A 21,189-nucleotide genomic window follows, 5' to 3' on the forward strand; every position below is an offset into this window, starting at 1 on the left:
TGAACTTAAATATTGAATAGACATATATAATCTTAATGTATACTTTCTTTCTCTATATTCATTCATCATGTATTTCATTGTATTGCTGTTGTAGAGTTAACAAGTTTAACAACAAATGCCAGTGATATTATATCTGATTCTGATTCGGAAGTCCTTAGCGTTCTTAAGTGGGATGGTGAGCAGCCAGAGCTCATGGTCCATGTACGTACCAATGACATGGGTAGGAAGAGTGACGATGTTCTGCAGAGTGAATTCTGAGAGTCAGGTGCTCAGCTAAAGGACAGCACCTCCAGGGTTATGATTGTTAACCATGCCACCATGGGGTGGGAGTTAAACTAGACCTCCAGGGGGATGGGAATCAGACTGCCAAAACAGATAACGTAGAGTTGTGGAGACAGATGTAGTTTAGAGCTCAGACAAAATCAGGAATCAAAACGTTGAGCATGCTGTGACTAACGTTCTGAGCTACATATATTTCAATGCAAAACGTATTGTAGAAAAGGCAGATGAACCCAGGATATAGATTAACACATGGACTTATGACATTGTATCCATTAGAAAGATTTGTTTGCAGGAGGGGCAGGATTCAAAGCTCGATATTCCAGGTTTCCGTTGTTTTAGAAGCAATAGAGCAGGATGGATTATAGAAGCGGTGGTGGTGTTACTAGTCAGGGAAAATGTCACAGCAGTGCTCAGTCAGAACAGACTGCAGAACTCGTCTAGTGAGTCCTTATCAGTGGATCTGAGGAATAACAAAGGTATGACCACATTAATGGGGCTAATTTGAAGACCACCCAACAATCTAAGGCATTTAGAGGAACAAATTTCTAGAGAAATCAGAGACTATAGCAAGAAACATAACATTGTTATAGTAGGTGATTTTAACTTTCCACAGATTGACTGCAATTCCCATACTGTAAAAGGACTAGATGAGAGTCTTACTTCAGTGATTTGTAAGCTGATGAAAATCATGAGAGGCAGGATTTATGAACATTTGGAGAGGTATAATATGATTAGGAATAGTCAGCATGGCTTTGTCAAAGGCAGGTCGTGCCTTACGAACCTGAGTGAATTTTTTGAGGATGTGACTAAACACATTGATGAAGGTAGAGCAGTAGATGTAGTGTATATGGATTTCAGCAAGGTACCCCATGCAAGGCTTATTGAGAAAGTAAGGAGGCATGGGATCCAAGGGGACTTTGCTTTGTGGATCCAGAATTGGCTTGCCCACAAAAGGGAAAGAGTGGTTGTAGACAGGTCATATTCTGCATGGAGGTTGGTGACCAGTGGTGTGCCTCAGAGATCTGTTCTGGGAACCCTTCTCTTCATGATTTTTATAAATAACCTGGATGAGGAAGTGGAGGGATGGGTTAGTAAATTTGCCGATGACGCAAAGGTTGGGGGTGTTGTGGATAGTGTGCAGCGCTCTCAGAGGTTGCAGTGGGAGATCCGTAGGCTGCAAAACTGGGCTGAGAAGTTGCAGATGGAATTCAACCCAGATAAGAGTGAGGTGGTTCATTTTGGTAGGTCAAATATGATGGCTGAATACAGCATTTATGGTAAGACTCACGGCAGTGTGGAAGATCAGAGGGATCTTGGGGTCCATGTCCATAGGACGCTCAAAGCTGGTGTGCAGGTTGACTCTGTGGTTAAGAAGGCATACGGTGCATTGGCCTCCATCGACCATGGGATTGCATTTAAGAGCCGAGAAGTAATGCTGTAGCTATATAGGACTTTGGTCGGCCCCCACTTGGAGTACTGGCTCAGTTCTGATCACCTCACTACAGGAAGGATGTGGAAACTATAGAAAGGGTGCAGAGGAGATTTACAAGGATGTTGCCTGGATTAGGGAGCATGCCTTATGAGAATAGGTTGAGTGAACCTGGCCTTTTCTCCTTGGAGCGGTGGAGGATGAGAGATAACCTGACAGAGAAGTATAAGATGATGAGAGCCATTGATTGTGTGGATAGTCGGAGGCTTTTTCCCAGTGCTGAAATAGATAACATGAGAGGGCACAGTTTTAAGGTGCTTGGAAGTAGGTACAGAGGAGATGTCAGGGGTAAGTTTATACGCAGAGTGGTGAGTGTGTGGAACGGGCTGCCAGCAACAGTAGTGGAGTTGGGTACGATGGGGTCTTTTAAGAGACTCCTGGTTAGTCACCGTGACCATGACTGGGAACTTCTGCCCCTTGAAGGGTGCATAATATTGACTTTCCTCAGTGGCGCACCCTGTAGGATCATAGCACAGGGTCATATGGGGGTCGACCACTGGCAGAGGGGATTCAAATGAAGTGGAGTCCAGATTAAGTGCCCACCACTGGGGGTTCAGAAACTGTGGAAGCTGTCGGCTGTTCACTAGTCCCAGGCTGACACCCTTGTCTCTACATAGAATCTCGACTTCCAATGGACAGAGCAAGTCTCTCCCAGCTAGATTACACCCTAGACTGGTGGTAACTGTAAATGAAACCTCACACTGGTTCCCCAAGAACTCCACCTGCAGTGGCTGGGTACATGAATATGTATGATCCGTGCCTTCGAACCCAGTCAGAGTGATTCCAGCGTCCGATAGCAGGAATCCCTGTTCCGATACTATTTCCTGATCGAGAGTGGCTGTGGTTGCCCCCGTATCAAGTTGCCCCTGTATCAATCATAAACGGAATTGGAATTCCAGCAACTTGCAACATTACATTGGGCTCTTCCTGAGGGGTGGTACTCACGGTAGGGAGCATACTTGCTTGTCAATTTCTAAACGGGTTGTGGGCAGAGAATGCAGTTGTTGTCACCACCTGTCCCTTGGTAGGTTTTTGTTCCCATGAGAACCTCGCCCTCCAATGCCCAGGACGTCCACAACTGAAGTACACCTCACTTGGTCCGGGGTTGGCCCCCCCATACCCATTGCCTGTCTGTGATAATGGTCGGCGTGGTGGACCAGGCCTACCATTCCTAGGATCCTGACAATTGGAAGGAAGTCGTTGGGCTAGCATTCTATTGGGTCCTGTCCAAAAAGAGTCCGGGTTATCAGGGTATGGCCAATCGGGAAAATGATTGCAGTTCTGATCCTCAGATATAACCCGCTCGCGTCCTTCTCCCCGCTGAATGTATTAACCTTTAATATAAGTTCCCTTCAGGGTTGATCGGGATTCAAAAGCCGGGTCCCAATAATATGTCAAAGCTTATTGCATTCAATTTTGGTCATTGTCAGGCCAATCCATGTTATTTGTTTCAATCATGTTGGCTAACTTAGTTGGTAAGCATTGGAACAGTAGGGCTTTAAACTGGGGGGGACGGATTCCCATTATTAAAGGCTTGGTCTCCTGCGAAAGTGCTATAGCAGGCCACAGTTCATTCCCAGTAGTCTGGTACTGATTCCCCAGGCTTAGGTTTGCATTCAAGTAGTTTTGTGATGTTTGCAGGTTGCTGGAGAGCCCTTTCCAAAGCTTGAATAATCTGGTCTGTCTGTTCATTCTCATTATGGATTCCCGCCTGATAGGTTTTGCATTTTAATTCTGCCTTCCATTTCCGCCCCTCATCAGCTGAGAGAATCATGCAGCAGAGACCGAATAAATCTTGAGGGGTGATGTTATACATTTGTATGTATTGCGGACATACTGAGCAAACTGTGCTGGTTTTTCTCTTCTATTGGGGGCCTGATTCATGATCATTATCATTTCTTGAGGCTTCCAGCATGCATACACAGGAATCCCTGAGGGCTGCCCCTCCTCTGCTGCTCGTGGACTGGGCAGCATTGTCTTTGTGGATCCGTTAACTCTGGGGTTTATTGGATTCTTCCCTCCCCGTCTTGGAACAATCCTCAGTATTCCCTTTATGGATCTCAAGGTATGGGGACCTCCCCTTCTCTGCCACCGCTGTTTTACCTGAGCGGCCACCATATCTGAATACTGGGAGGATTGGGGTTCAGGAGCACTGGGTGCACTTGGCCCCTGGTAAGGTGGGTGCCCAATCCTCATTGTGGTCACTGTCCTCAAACAGGGTCTGTATGCCAGACGTGGGTTCGGGATCCCTTGTTTCCCTATTAGTTTGAACTCTAGACTGATGTTTGTGCCCTCCTCTCCTATCTAGGTCAGCCTTGGTTTGCTTACGTTGTTGTTTCTGCTGTCGTTTTCGGCGCCCATCCATCCATTCACACTCTGCCTTTAGCATCTCCCAATTTTTTGGTGTTCCTTCTGCTGTACATACCTCTATCCCTTTGTCACACACATTATTCCTCCAACTTGCTTATAATGTACTGCTCCACTTTACATCTACCTTTGCCTTCCATTCCCCTTTCAACAATTTCCACTTCTTTCCACAGTTCTTTCTCCATATCAAATTTACTGCTTGTTCTCATGAGGTAATATTCCAGGATCCCCTCCCAGTGGCCCCATTTTGTTCCCCTGTTTCTTATTTAGTGCTGCACTCAGCATTTGCAAATCTTTTTCCTTGTCTGGAAATCTCTCACGCATATTGTGTAGGGCTGATCCTGGCCCACTCATATCAATTGACTGCAATTGACCCATGTTCTCTACATAATTTACCTGGTACAAAGCCTCCTGCTCAATTAATAAATCAGATAAAATTACCCCGCTTGGCATCTACTGCCCAATTAATAAATTTACCCCCCTTGGCACCTCCTGCCCAATTGATGAATTGACCCAGCAGGAATGCCTCATGCTCAATTAGTAAAATTTACCCAGTTCCACCTCCTGTTCAATTAATAAAATTTGCCTACCTTATATGAGTCTCCCAGCAGATTCTTTCCCGATCCTGTCAAGGTTACACGATCAGCCTTGGGTGAGGGACGGTGCCTCCAGTGGAACTAATGGACAGCGACAAAAGGTAAAATATCTATTGGGCGCCCAGTTGGTCTCCGTAGTCCCCAGCGTGATCCAGCCACTTACTCAGCCCGTCTGCTTGGCACTCCCTCTATTGGGATCCTGTTTGTGATGCCAAATGTTAAAGTCAAATTTGAATAAAACTCGGGAGACCAGCTTCTTATAGTTACTACAGTTTAGTGTGCACCCTCCGGCAGGGGTTTGAGACACAGTTGTCAAAGTGAAGGCACACAAGTACTGCCAACATCCGACAAGTGGGCCCCTTAGTCAGATTACAGCCATATACTTATACATAGTAAGCCCTGTTACGTATTCAGGCAACAATAAATATATATGAGTTAGGCAAGGGTTTTTATAACAAATAACACGTTTATTAAACACTGAAAACAAACCCCTCTAAAGTAAACAAACACTAGCGTAACCGGAAAACAGCTGCTGTGTGGCAGATTCACAGTTCTTAATAGCGTTGCAATTCAAACAGTTCTTAAAGCGGTATTGAAAAAAAACAGTTTTTTTAAAGCGGTATGCCGAAAGTTCAAAAGCTCAGTCCATTTAAAAGGAGAGACTTTTTAAGGTGATTCAAATTCTCTTCCACGTCGTTGTCCTTCGATTCCCGGCGTCAAACTCTTCCCACGTCGAATTTTTATGAAACGTAATGGTTTAATGGCACTAACCTCTTCTTCCACACTCTGTCCTCAATCTCCCGCTATCCCAGCGGAGATTAACACGAGAACAGTCAACAAAATCCTTCCGAATGAGGATCAAATAAGGTCGAAACCAATCCGCCGTCGAAAATCGATTCTCCTCGATCTTTATCTTCCAAATTCTTATCTTCACTCTCCACCAGCAAAGAAACTGCTGGCAACGACCTTTTAAACTTTAGGCATTATACAAAACTTCATTTTTCAACTAAACTGCGTCATCACATTAAATCACGCAGTGACATGAAGTTAGCTTGGCAAATCCAGCCACGAACTGCCCCACCCCACAGGGTGGATCTTCCTTTTATAACCTGTAAAAAAACCTGTCACATGACCTCTACTGGCAGGAAAATGACGTCACTCCACCATCACAAGACCATTACCTCAAGTCCAGTATAGCTTCAACCCCAGTCACGTGACAAGGGTACCACTGTCACGTGTCACGGGTACGTAACACCTCCCTCCAAAAAAAACATTTTTGATCTTACAAGAACAAAAATTTTAACAATTACTTACAAGAAAAACAAATGTATAAATTATATAACATACACAATATACAATACAGTAGGAGTGTTACAATAAAAAAAACCACTCCAAAAAAAAATTACATTGTACATTCAACATCGAGATAGACAATCAGCAACCACATTATCTTTACCTTTAATATGAGTTATCACAATATTGTACTCTTGTAACATCAAACTCCAATTTAATAATCTTCTGAGTTTTTCATCTTACTCAGAAAAACTAACGGATTATGATCAGTGTAAACAATAAGTGGTTTTTGAGTTGTACCAACATATACCTCAAAATATTCCAAAGCTAAAACAAGAGATAACAATTCTTTCTCTATTGTTGAATAGTTTCTTTGATGCTTATTAAATTTCTTAGAAAAGTAAGCTACTGGATGATCAACCTCATCACCCTCATTCCTTTGCATCAATACTGCTCCCGCAGCTTCATCACTAGCATCTACAGCTAATGAAAAAGGTTTTTCAAAGTCAGGTGCCTTAAGCACAGGTTGTTGACATATCATTGTTTTCAATTTTTCAAATGCTTCCTGACAAGGCACTGTCCACACAAACTTCACATTCTTCTGCAGAAGGTTAGTTAATGGAAGGGCAACATTAGCAAAATTCTTACAAAATTTTCGATAATATCCTATCATTCCCAAAAACCTTCTGAGAGTTTTTTTCCCCGTTGGAGTGGGAATCTCTAAAATTGCCTGAACTTTTGCCTGAACAGGAGCTACCTTACCTTGACCTACAACATAACCAAGGTAAGTCACAGTGGCATGTCCGAATTCACTCTTAGCTAAATTAATAGTCAAGTTAGCTTTTGAAAGCCTTTCAAACAATTTCTCCACCGCAATTATGTGTGCTTCCCAAGTATCATTTCCTGTCACTAAATCATCAATATAAGCATCAGTATCTTTCAATCCCTGAATCACAGAGTTAATCATCCTCTGGAAAGTACCTGGGGCATTCTTCATCCCAAATAGAAGAACATTATACTCATATAGCCCAGATGGAGTTACAAATGCAGAAATCTCTCTACCTCTGTCCGTTAATGGAACACACCAATACCCTTTCAATAAATCAATCTTTGTAAGGAACTTTGCTTTTCCAACCTTATCTACACAATCATCTACTCTAGGAATTGGATATGCATCTGTTTTTGTTACAGCATTCACTTTCCTATAGTCCGTACAAAACCTAATACTACCATCAGGTTTTGGCACCATTACACATGGCGAACTCCAATTCGAGTTAGAATGTCTAATAATATCATTCTCTAACATGTATTCAATTTCTTTCTCAGCAAGTTCACATTTTTCCATGTTCATACTATATGGATGTTGTTTAATAGGTTTGGCATCTCCAACATCTATATCATGTGAAGCTATAGTAGTCCTTCTCGGAACATCTGGAAACAAATCCTTATATTTAAAAATCAATTCCTTCATCTGTTGTTTCTGCTCTAGCTGTAAATGTGCTAATTTCTCATCCATATTTTCCAGAATGGTCGAATTAGGTAACCTAACAGAAATAATGTTAGATTTAGAATGAAAGTCAGATGAATCATCTATCATGTTCCCAGTTAAATCAAACTCATTCTCACTAACCACAACAGTCACAGTATCAGATTGCTTCCCAAAATATGGTTTAATCATATTTATATGGCAAAGTTGTGTTGACCTTCTACGATCTGGAGTTTTCATTATGTAATCCACATCATTGATTCTAGACACAATTTCATAAGGACCATGAAATCTAGCTTGTAAAGGATTTGTCTGCACTGGGAAAAGAACCAACACCTTATCTCCAGGCTTAAACATCCTCATCCTAGCTTCTTTATCATACCAAGTTTTCATTTTCCCCTGAGCCAACTTTAAATTTTCCTTGGCTAAACTACAAGCTTTATGTAACCTGTCCTTAAATTTCAAAACATAATCCAACAAATTAGTATGCACTTCCTTACTAATCCACTGTTCTTTCAATAAAGCTAAAGGTCCTCTAACTCTATGCCCAAACACAAGTTCAAATGGACTAAAACCTAAAGATTCCTGTACCGATTCCCTTACTGCAAATAAAAGTAAGTTTATACTCTCATCCCAGTCACTTTCATTTTCCACACAATATGTCCTAATCATATTCTTGAGGGTAGAATGAAACCTCTCCAAGGCACCTTGCAATTCTGGATGGTATGCAGACGAAGTGATTTGCTTAGCTCCCAATTTATAAACTATCTGTTGAAACAATCCAGACATAAAATTACTGCCTTGATCAGTTTGTATTTCCTTAGGCAATCCAAAATAAGTAAAGAATTTTATAAGAGCCTTAGTCACAGTTTTAGCTTTTATATTCCTAAGTGGTACTGCCTCTGGAAACCTAGATGAAGTACACATGATAGTCAACAAATACTGATAACCAGTTTTTGTCTTTGGTAATGGACCAACACAATCTACAATAACTTTAGAAAACGGTTCACCAAATGCTGGAATAGGTTGTAATGGAGCTACTGGTGTAACCTGATTTGGTTTACCCACAATTTGACAAGTATGGCACGTTTTACAAAACATCGCCACATCTTTTCTTAGACCAGGCCAGTAAAAATGTTTTAAAATCTTGTCCACAGTTTTCCTTACCCCTTGATGTCCACCTAAAGGCACACTATGAGCTAAAGTCAAAATCTCATTTCGATAAACTTTAGGAACAACTACCTGATAAACAACATTCCATTCCTCACTTGCAGGAATTGTAGGCGACCTCCACTTCCTCATCAACACTCCTTTTTCCAAATAATATCCTACTGACACCTTCTCAATTTCACTACCTAGTAAAGCTTGTTCCCTTAATTTTATAATCTCAGGATCTCTATTCTGCTCTGCTATCATCTCCTTCCGAGACAGAGATAAATCTTCATAGTCAGACTTACTCCCAGAATCTTGTTCAAACAACGAAGGTAAGAAAGTCTCTGACACATCCTCAAAACTCGAATCCTGATGAACAGTCATAAGTAACAACCTCATTCTGCACATCAATTTTTTTAGCCATAGCTCTAGTCCCAACACAGGAAGAATCTGTATTAGAATTCATCTCTGGTTCCTCTGACTCCATTGTCAAATGCCCTTCAGGAAAAACTTGTCCACCTGCCAAGTCATTACCTAACAATAAAGAAATACCCTTCACAGGTAAGCTATGCTGTAATCCTACTTTAACAAATCCTGTAACTAACCCTGACTTTAAATTTACTTTATGTAAATGTACAGGCATAAAATCACTTCCAACACCTCTTATGTAATTTACCTCACCAGTATCACTCTCTTCATTAAACTTCAACACACTATCTAACATCAGTGATTGAGAAGCTCCAGTATCCCTAAGGATTTTTATTTGCACCAGAGTAGATCCTTCTTTCAAGGATACAAACCCTTCAGTTATAAAATGATCATATCCCTTTCTAACTTGGTCAGACTCTAACAAATCCTCATTTGTGTTTACCAAACCCTGTAACTTTACAGGTGCTTCAGTATGTTGCACACATGCATCTGGAACTGCTTCCTTCTCTTTCTTTTTCAATTTGAAACAGTTAGCTATTACATGGCCAGGCTTCTTACAATAGTTACAAATAAGACCAAACTGTCTTTCCTTCACAGGTTTTCCTTCCTCCTTACCTCTCTCATTAACCTCTGCTTTAATTTCTGATTTACCTTGAGTCTCCATATTATTTTTCCTCTTAAAAATTCTACCCTGAGGAAATTTATTCTTATGGATTAAAACATACTCATCAGCTAATCTAGCACAGTCCTGCAATTTATCAGTATCCCTCTCATTTAAGTAGGTCCTTACTTCAACAGGAATGCTTCTTTTAAATTCCTCCATTAAAATCAGCTCTTTCAATGTATCATAGTCCCCATTTACATTTTTAGAAGAAACCCATCTCTCAAAACACATAGCTTTATCATAGGCAAATTCCACATAAGTCTTTTCCACAGACTTTTTCAAACTCCTGAATCTTTCCCTATATGCTTCTGGGACCAATTCATATGCTTTGAGAATATTCGTTTTCACAATATCATAATCTAATGCTTGCGCAGCAGTTAAAGCTGTGTAAACTTGTTGTGCTTTGCCTTTAATCATACTCTGTAACAACACTGACCATTTATCTTTCGGCCAGTCTGACATCCGAGCAATAGTTTCAAAATGTTGAAAATATCTTTCCACTTCTGTCTCACTAAATGGAGGAACCAATTTAATTTCTTGGCTAGCAACAAACGGTTTTTTAGAATCAGAAGACTGATTCCCAGACTTTGATTTCGCCATTGCATATTCAAAATCTCTCTTTTTCTGGTCAGATTCCAATTTACACCTCTCTAACATCATTTGTTCGATTTGCAACTGCATCTCCAGATTACTTATTGGAAACGATTCTAAAATCGATTCATCAAAATCACCCGAAGCCACAAAATGTGATGCGATTTTCCTCTGTATTACAGCCTTCGACGTAGTCGCCAAAATACCTTTAAGTTGCAATCTATTAGCAATCTCAGATACTTCAGTTTTTTTCGCCTTCGCTAAAAAATCCGCGTCTGGCGAAGCCAGAAACTCATCAATATTCATCGTTGCCGAATACCACTCACAAGCCAATCAAACAAAAGAATCGAGTATTCCCCGTTACCAAAACACCTATTCAAAATTCAGAAAGCATTTTAAACTCAAACGATCCAATTCCGGACGTAGCCCCCATAATTAGGGTACGTATTCAGGCAACAATAAATATAGATGAGTTAGGCAAGGGTTTTTATAACAAATAACACGTTTATTAAACACTGAAAACAAACCCCCTCAAAAGTAAACAAACCCAAACCTAACCGGAACTCAGCTGCTGTGCGACACATTCACAGTTCTTAATAGCGCTGCAATTCAAACAGTTCTTAAAGCGGTATGCCGAAAGTAAACAGTTCTTTAAAGCGGTATGCCGAAAGTTCAAAAGCTCACAGTCCTTTTAAAAGGAGAGACTTTTTAAAGCAATTTAAATTCTCTTCCACGTCGTTGTCCTTCGATTCCCCGGCGTCGAACTTTCCCACGAATAATTTTATAAAACGTAATGGTTTAATGGCACTAACCGCTTCTTCCACACTCTGCCCTCAATCTCCCGCTATCTCAGCGGAGATTAACATGAGAACAGTCAACGAAATCCTTCCGAATGAGGATCAAATAAGGTCGAGACCAATCCACCGTCGAAAATCGATTCTCCTTGATCTTTATCTTCCAAACTTTTATCTTCACTCTCCACAGCAAAGAAACTGCTGGCGATTACCTTTTAAACTTTAGGCATTATATAAAACTTCATTTTACAACTAAACTGCGTCATCACATTAAATCACGCAGGGACATGAAATCAGCTTGGCAAATCCCACCACGAACTGCCCCACCTGACAAGGTGGGTCTTCCTTTTATACCCTGTAAAAAAAACCTGTCACATGACCTCTACTGGCGGGAAAATGACGTCACTCCACCATCACAAGACCATTACCTCAAGTCCAGTATAACTTCAACCCCAGTCACGTGACAAGGGTACCACTGTCACGTGTCACGGGTACGTAACACAATATAATATAGAAATACAGTTGTATCAGCATGAATTAACCAGTGAAATGGCCTGGTGGAAGAAGCTGTCCCAGGGCCTGTTGGTCCTGGCTTTTATGCTGCAGTACAGTTTCCTGTATGGTAGCAGCTGGAACAGTTTGTGGTTGGGGTGACTCAGGTCCCCATTGATCATTCGGGCCCTTTTCACACACCTGTCTTTGTAAATATCCTGAATAATGGGAACCTCTTCAACTGTCTGTGTTGAAAGAGGCGCTGTTGTGTCTTTTTCACCGCACAGCCAGTATGTACAGACCACGTGAGATCCTCGGTGATGTTTATGCTGAGGAATTTAAAGCTGTTCACCCTCTCAACCCCAGATACATTGATGTCAATAGGGGTTAGCCTGTCTCCATTTCTCCTGTAGTCCACAACCAGCTCCTTTGTTTTTGCGACATTGAGGAAGGGGTTGTTTTCTTGACACCACTGTGTCAGGGTGATGACTTCTCTAGAGGCTGCCTCACTATTATTTGAGATTAGGCAAATCAGTGTAGTATCGTCAGTAAATTTAATTAGCAGATTGGAGCTGTGGGTGGCAACAAAGTCATGGATATACAGAGAGTAAAGGGGGGGCTTAGTACACAGCTCTGAGGGGCACCTGTGTTGAGTGTCAGAGGGGCAGAGGTGAGGGAGCCCACTCTTACCACCACCAGCGATCTGACAGTAAGTCCAGGATCCAGCTGCACAAGGCAGGGTGAAGGCCGAGATCTCTGAGCTGCTTGTCGAGCCTGGAGGGAATTATGGTGTTGAATGCTGAACTGTAGTCCAAAAGCAGCATCAGTGGTCAAAGTACACTGAGGCTGTCTACAAGAAGGTTCCGAGCCGACTCTATTTCCTGAGGAGACTGAGGTCCTTTAACATCTGCTGGATGATGCTGAGGATGTTCTACAAGGCTGTGGTGGCCAGTGCTATCATGTTTGTTGTTGTGTGCTGGGGCAGCAGGGTGAGGGTAGCAGACACCAACAGAATCAACAAACTCATTCATAAGGCCAGTGATGTTGTGGGGGTGGAACTGGACTCTCTGACTGTGGTGTCTGAAAAGAGGATGCTGTCCAAGTTGCATGCCATCTTGGACAATGACTCCCATCCACTCCATAACGTATTGGTTAGACACAGGAGTACATTCAGCCAGAGACTCATTCCACCGAGATGTAACACTGAGCGTCATAGGAAGTCATTCCTGCCTGTGGCCATCAAACTTTACAACTCATCCCTCGGAGTGTCAGACACCCTGAGCCAATAGGCTGGTCCCGGACTTATTTCCACTTGGCACGATTAACTTATTATTATTTAATTATTTATGGTTTTATATTGCTATATTTCTTCACTATTCTTGGTTGGTGCTGCTGTAACGAAACCCAGTTTCCCTTGGGATCAATAAAGTATGTCTGTCTGTCTGTTCTCACATAAGCATCCTTCTCCAGATATGTAAGGATGGTGTGTAGAGAAGTGGCTATTGTGTCATCTGTTGATCGGTTGTGTCAGTAGGCGAAACAAACATAACTGAGTAAATGCTGGAAATCCAAGCAATTCATACAAAACGCTGGGGCAGTATCAGTGGAAAAGAGTATAGTTGATGTTTCGGGCTGAGACCCTTCATCAGCACTGGAAGAAAAGATGAGGAGTCAGAGTAAGAAAGTGGGGGGAGGGGAGGAAGACCCACAAGGTGATAGGTGAGACCGTGGGGGAGGGGTGAAGTAAAAAGATGGAAAGTTGATTAGTGAAAGAGATACAGGACTGGAGAAGGGGGATCTAATAGGAGAGGACAGAAGGGCATGGTAAAAAGAAAAGGGGGAGGAGCACCAGAGGGAGGGAGGTGATAGACTGGTAAGGAGATTAGGTGAGAAGGAAGTGTGAATGGGGAATGGGAAGTGGGGGGAAGGGTGGGTGCATTACCATAAGTTTGAGAAATGGATATTTATGCCATTAGATTGGAGGCAACCCCTACGGAATATAAGGTGACACTCCTCCAACCTGAGTGTGGCCTCATCACGACAGTAGAGGAGGCCATGGACTGACATGTCAGAATGGGAATGGGAAGTGGAATTAAAATGGATGGCCAGTGGGAGATCCTGCTTTTTCTAGTGGATGGAGTATAGGTACTCGGTGAAGCAGTCTCCCAATCTACGTAGGGTCTCATTGATATAAGAAGGCCACACCAGGAGCACCGGACACAGTAGATGATCCCCACAGACTCACAGGTGAAGTAACATGCACAACATCCTGGAGGAACTCAGCAGGTCGGGCAGCATCCGTGAAAATGAACAGTCAACGTTTTGGGCCGAGACCCTTTGTTATTGTTCATTTCCGCAGATGCTGCCCGACCTGCTGAGTTCCTCCAGCGCGTTGTGCATGTTGCTTTGACACCAGCATCTGCAGAGTATTTTGTATTCACAGGTGAAGTGTTGCCTCACCTGGAAGGATTGTTTGGGCCTTGAATGGTAGTGAGGAAGGAGATGTAGGGGCAGGTGTAGCACTTGTTTCACTCGCAAGGATAAGTGCCAAGAGGGAGATCAGTGGGCAAGAATGAATGGACAAGGGAGTTGTGTAAGGAGTGCTCCCTGTGGAAAGCAGAAAGTGGGGAGGAGGGAAGGATGTACTTGGTGGTGGGAAGAAGCTGGAGATGGTGGGAGGAAGGGGTGAGGGCACACATGCACAAAATGGAAGAGGTGCAGCTGAGGTGGAGAAAGGAAAAACCCTTTCTTTGAAGAAGCCTGAGGACATCTCCTTAATTCTTCAAATGATAAGCCTCATTCTGAGAGCAGATGCAGTGGAGACAGAGGAATTGAAAGAAGGAGATTGAGACAAGTTACTGGGTGGGAAGAGGTATAGTCCAGGTAGCTGTGAGTGTTTGTGGGTTTATAATAGACATCAGTAGATATACTGTCTCAAGAGATAGAAAGATCAAAAAAGGGGAGGGTGGTGTTGGAAATAGATCAGGTAAATTTGAGGGCAGGGTGGAAGTTGGAGGCAAAGTTGATGAAGTCGATGAGGTCTACATAGGTGCAGGAAGCAGCACCAATGCAGTTGTCAATGTAGTGTAGGAAAAGTTGGGGAGTTTTACCAGTGTAGGTTTGGAACATGGACTGTACCACGTAGCTGACAAACAGGCAGGCCTCTCTGGGACGCATGCAAGTGCCCATGGCTATACCTTTGATTTGAAGGAAGTGGGAGGAGCTGAAGGGAAAATTATTAAGAGTGAGGACAGGTTTTGCTAGATGGAGGACAATGGTGGTGGATGGGAGGAGAAGGAGGGTCTGGTGTCCAGAAAGAAACAAAGAAATATTGAAAGGGTTGTTATGGCCATGACTGGAGGTTTCCATTTCTGGGACAATCCAGAACTAGAGGTTATTGCTTAAAAGTAGAGTGTCTATTGAAGAAAGATGAGGCAAAATATATTTTTCATAGGTTTGTGACTTTTTTCTTCTTCTTCTTCTTCTTTTTCCAGCAGTTTAGACGCATCCAGGCATATTACTGCCATCCACAGGATGTATAATTAATTATAGAATTTCAAGAAACTCAAATTCTCGAATATAAACTAGTCGAATTAGAAACAGAATAATAAACTCTTCAATCAGATGGTGGTTCTCTTTGTGACCAAAGAAAGATTTAATAGAAAAACAAAATACATTTAAGTCAGACAGCCTCTTGAACAATATGCTTCTATCAATTTTATATTGATTATACCTCAGCAAAACATGCTAAACCGTCTCTGGACCACCACAATCACATAATCCAGTAGGATGTCCTCCTATTATCTTTAAGTAATAGTTTAGCCCACAATGCTCCAACCTAAGTCTTGCTCATTTTACCATATCTCTATGATTTAAAGAGTAACAGTCTGAGACCTTTTTAACTAGAGGGTAACTAGAAAAGAAATGCCTTCCCTTTAATTCATTTTTCCAAACCTCCTGCCGCTTCTTCTCTATACCTTTTTTTAAAAATCCTCCTTCTCAATTCTGCTCTGCCTGGGGGTATTCTAATTCCTACTTGCTTGCTCTGTAAGGAAGACTTTGCAATGCCATCCACAATTTCATTTCCCTCCACCCCAGCATGCCCCAGCATTCATATAAATCTGACTTCACAACCCATCTTCCCTACTCTAAACAAAACTAAGAGAATCCCAATAATTATGTCAGGACGAGCTTTCGATTTATTCCCTTTTATAGCCTCTAAGGCAGCAGCAGAATCCGAACAGATGATAACCCTGCATGGTCGAGAGTCTTCTATCCACCATAAGGCCCAGAGGATTGCTAATAATTCTGTTGCAAAGACAGAAACACCACCTGAAACACGGTGACCAATCTCAACTCCAAGATGAGACACGTACATCCTAAATCCTGCCTTACTGCTCTCTGGATCCACTGAGCCATCAGTAAAAATCTTCAGATAAGATCCCCATTTATTGTTTAAATATTCATTTATGATCGACGCTGTTGAGATTACTCTGCTTCCTTGAAACTGAAACAGGAGGAATAGGTCTACTTCTGGTTCTGGCAAAAGCCAAAAAGGAATGGATGGCAAGCAGATTTGGTCAGCTATGTCTTCCTCAATCAGTTTCAATTTCACAGCCCAGTTATTAACCAAATCTAAAAATGGATAATTTTTAATTTTACTTTGGTGCTCCGACATCTCCTGCAAAAGACATTTTGATGGACAGCTGTGATTGAAACCATTTGGTTTTGCCCAATACTACAGGCCCAACTTAACTCGTCTTAAATGTAGAGTCACTTCTCCCATTTCCACACATAATGCAGGGACTGATGTTGTTCTGAAAGCTCCACAACAGAGTCTAAGTGCTTTGGACTGCACAGTGTCTAATTTTTCAAGCACTGCTGTAGCAGCGGAACCATAAGCAATACAACCATAATCAATTACTGATCTAATCATAGCTAGATATATTAAGTACATAGTTTCCCACCCTGCTGCCCAGTCACATCCAGCAATACTTCTCATAACATTTAAAACTTTTCACACTTTCCAATTGTTTTATCTATATGAACCCTCCAAGTAAGTCTTTCATCAAATCAGAAACCTAAAACTTGAACACCTTGACTTTTTCTAATGTAGAATCATATAGACACAATTCAGGTTTGTGACTCTCTCTCTCTCGCTCCGTCTTGTTCTACGGCGGTTGGCACCCAGATTAATGGTGCATTACCGCCACATTCTGCTCCAGAGTATGCGATGGACTCACGTTCTAAATCCCTTCACCCAATCGCACACATACACGTACCCTAACCTACACCTTATCCTCCCCATCCTAGTACCCTATTTCTGTTTATCCATCATATCCTATAAAAAAAAAACCCTGTATCCCTTAAGAAAGCTAAAAATATCCTGACCTGTGTTCTCTCACCCATGCCCAACAACCCTTTTAATGTGAATTCCTGCACCGCCAATTCACTTAGATTAATTCTCATCATCTCTCTCTGTATCCCATACTTCCTGCAATTCAGAAATACATGTTCTACTGACTCCTCTTCCTGACATTCCTCACACAGTCCTGTCTGGTGTTTCCCTATCAATTTCAATGTTTGGTTTAGGGCACAGTGCCCCAGCCTTAACCTAGTCCACACAATTTCCTCTCTTCTGTATCTACTTCCTACCCTAGTACCTGCAACACTTTTTTGTATTTGATATAAATGCCTCCCTTTCCCCTCCCTGTCCTAGCTTTTTTGCCACATTTGATTAATTTTTTCCCAGATTACACACTTCACCTCTGCTTTACTGATACTAATGTGCATTTCTATATTTTCTTTCTTTATTGCCCTCTTTGCCAACTCATCCACCCTTTCATTGCCCTTCACCCCTACATGAGCTGGAACCCATAGAAATTTAACCTGACCTCCCTGATTTGCAACTCTTGTGACTGACTGAAGGACTTCATGAAGTACATGTTGCCGGCTGTTTGAATGAGAAGACCTTAAACTTGCTAGTACTGAAGATGAATCTGAGCATATCAACGCTTTGACTAGTTTAGTTTTCTCCACCCAACGCAACGCAACCAACATTGCCATCATCTCCACTGTATACACCGCTAACTTATCAGATGTTCTTCTGCTGATTGCAATTGCTTTTGCTGGTATAGCCACCCCAAACCCTGTCACTCCTGTCTCAGGTTCCTTAGCACCATCTAAATAGACCTGAGTATAATGACTATACTTTTCCATCACATGACAGTTAAATGCACTTACCAAATCAGTTTTATACTTTCCTTTCCTTTTTACCTCTAACAAATGCCAGTCTACGTCAGGCCATACCAGCTTCCATGGAGCTACAACCAGATAAATTACTGAAGGACTTATCCTTAGATCAAACTCTCCACATGATCTAGCAATATCATTCCCTACCTGACTAAAGTTTTCCCTCTGAAACCTCCCATTTTCCCAGGACTCCTGCAACACTCCTTTAGCAGGGTGAGAATCATTGTGTCCCTGCAAATTAGCCCAGTACTTTGCCATCAATTGCATCCTTCTTAATTCCAAAGGCATTATTCCCATTTCTACCTGTAGGGCTGATAATGGTGATGTTTTAAAAGCCCCACTGCACACTCTCAAAACCTGAGCCTGAATCACATCCAGTTTCCTTATAAGAGACCTAGCTGCTGATCCATATGCTACACTTCCATAGTCCAACACAGATCTTACTAAAGCCACATACATTCTCTTTAATGCTGAACAACTTGCTCCCCATTCCCTACCAGTCAAACATCTCATCACGTTTATTACTTTTTTACATTTCTCCTCAACTTTCCAGATATGGTCTGCCCATGTTAATCATGAATCAAATATAACTCCCAGAAATTTAAATGATCCAACCCTTTCTAATTCAATCCCATACATCCTTAACTTCTTCCCTACTTCAATTCTGTTCCTAGTGAAAAATACAGTTTGAGTTTTTTTCCACTGAAAATCTACATCCCCAATCATAACCCCACTCTACCACTTCATCAATTGCTCCTTGTAGTTTCCTGATTATATGCTCCGTGTTCCTGCCTCTTTTCCACAAGGCCCCATCATCCGCAAACAGTGACCTACCTATATCCACTGGTACCTTTGTGCAGACATCATTGATCATAATGAGAAAAGTAACGGGGTAATCACACTACCCTGAGGTGTGCCATTTACCCCTATGTACCGTTTTGATAATTCTGATCCAATCCGAACTTGAATTTTTCTACCAAACAAAAGATCTTTAATCCAATTAAAAACTCTCCCCCCAACCCCCATCTTGTGCAGTTTAATTAATAATCCTTCCTTCCACATCATATCATAGGCTTTTTCAATATCAAAAAACACTGCAACTACTGATTCTGTATTTGCCTGGGCCTTTCTTATTTCAGTCTCTAACCTTATCACTGAGTCCATGGAATTCCCTCCCTTCCTAAAACCACTCTGATAACTTGCCAGCATTCCTCTCTTCTCAAGATCATACGATAACCTTTCAGTTATCATCCTTTCCATTACCTTACATATATTTGATGTTAGTGCTATTAGCCTGTAGCTAGTGGGTTTTGACGGATCCTTGCCAGGTTTCCTGATTGGAAATACTACTGCTTCTTTCCATGCACTTGGTAATCTTCCCTCCTCCCACACTCTGTTGTAAAAATTCAGTAACTTCAAGAGCGCTCCTTCTTCTAGATTTTTTAGCATAACATAGCATATTAGATCTTTCCCTGGGGAGGTTGGTCTCGATCTCTTTATTGCTCTCACCATTTCTGCCAAAGTAAATGGATCATCAATTATATCATCTGTTTCTTTCCTCCTGTTTAACACACCTGGGTATTGACTCATTGTTCTTTCCCTTCTCCTTCTCCCTTCTTCAGACAAATTTTCTGAACTATGTATCTTTACAAATGACTTGGCCATGATCTCAGCCTTATCCCTGCTGGAGACTGCTGTTTCCTCCTCAGATATCATTACTGGATACTCCCAATCCCTTCTATCTCCCCCCATCCTCTTAATCATTCCCCATACCTCTCCCACAGGTGTTGTTCTTCCTATTTTGTTGTAAAAACTCCTCCAACTTGCCCTTTTAGCTTGACGTATAGTTCTTCTCACCACTGCCTGTGCCTTCTTATATTGAATCAAATGCTGCATATTACGGGTTCTTTTAACTAGCCTGAATGCTCTATTTCTGTTTTTTACAGCCTGACAACATTCCTCTGTCCACCATGGCACTAGTTTTCTATTCATCCTGTTTATACTCCTGGGTATAGATCCTTCTGCTGCCATAATAATTGCTGAAGTCACCTGACTGTTTAATTCATCTATATCTCCAGAAATGTCAATCTTTGTCAATGCTTCTTCACTTAACTTCTGGAACTTACCCTAATCTGCTTTTCCAAACACCCACTTTGGGACTCCCCCACCTGGTCTTATTTCAACTCTTTCACCCACTGAACATAAAACAGGGTAGTGATCGCTGCCTACTGTTGAAGCAGTCCAAACTCCCCAGTTACTGATGCCAGCCAAGACATTAGACACTAACATAATATCTAATACTGACTCAGTTCCTGTTGTTATGTTTATCCTTGTTCCTCTACCATCATTCATACATACCAAATCCCTTTCTTCCATCAAATCTTCAATTACAGTTCCATTTGAATCTGTAATCGGATCCCCCCATATTGTCCTGTGAGCATTAAAATCTGCACACCACACTACTTTATGTCTGTTTTGTCCTTGTATCCTTAGTAGGCTGTCCAAATCCAACCTTTTACATGGATTGTAGTAGTTAATTATAACCACTCCCTCCCCTCTCTCCCATATTTCCACCACTATGTATTCCTGATCGTCTCCTTTTTCCAGTACTCTATACAGTATACCTTGCTTGATTAACATAGCACAACCTCCTCCTCCCCCTGGATTTCTATCTTTCCTTATCATTGTATACCCATGTACCACAAAGTCTAAAGCTGGTTTCAACCAAGTTTCCTGAATACACACTACATCCGGTTTTACAACCATTTTCTTAATAAAGTCCTTAAATTCCTGGCCATTGGCCAGTAAACTCCTTGCATTCCATTGCAAAAGAATCACCATAATGAGTATTAACCAACCTATGACACTTCCTGGCTTGACTGATTAGTGAGGTTATCCCTCACTTCTTCCCATGTCAGTCCTACTAACCCTAAATGGTTTACTGCTGCTTTGACCACCAGCTGAACTTTGTCACTTTTTGACTTTACCTCAGCCGTACTATTAATGACTCCTGCAATTAATGTTACTAGAGCTTTTTTTTCCACATAAATCCTGTCATTTACTCTTCGCTGCATCTCTTGCATCCCTATTGCTCTCCGGTCATTAGGAGCATTATTCTGTTCTCTTGACATTCTTACAGCTTCTGCATAAGTGATCTTTCTTTTCACTCTTATTTCTTGAATTTTATTCTCCCGTCTCATAACCTCACACCCACTATACACCACATTATGAGCTCCTCCACAATTACAGCATTTTGGTTGCACTCCTGTTCCGCACTTTCCATATTCATGATCATCCCCACA

At 41.8% G+C, this 21,189-nt stretch overlaps 1 protein-coding gene across 3 annotated transcripts in view; it reads right to left on the reverse strand.

Annotated features, from left to right (window-relative positions):
* The window catches only part of LOC140734529 (sodium- and chloride-dependent neutral and basic amino acid transporter B(0+)-like), a 141,148-nt gene extending 136,321 nt beyond the window's left edge, over positions 1-4,827 (reverse strand). For all 3 annotated transcript variants that reach the window (XM_073058611.1, XM_073058612.1, XM_073058610.1), the window contains exon 1: positions 4,729-4,827. The gene's annotated coding sequence lies outside the window, so the exon portion shown is untranslated. The remainder of the gene's footprint in view (positions 1-4,728) is intronic.
* Between the last annotated feature and the right edge of the window lie 16,362 nt (positions 4,828-21,189).

The sequence above is a fragment of the Hemitrygon akajei genome, chromosome 10 (assembly GCF_048418815.1).
Source record: "Hemitrygon akajei chromosome 10, sHemAka1.3, whole genome shotgun sequence".
Taxonomy (NCBI): domain Eukaryota; kingdom Metazoa; phylum Chordata; class Chondrichthyes; order Myliobatiformes; family Dasyatidae; genus Hemitrygon; species Hemitrygon akajei.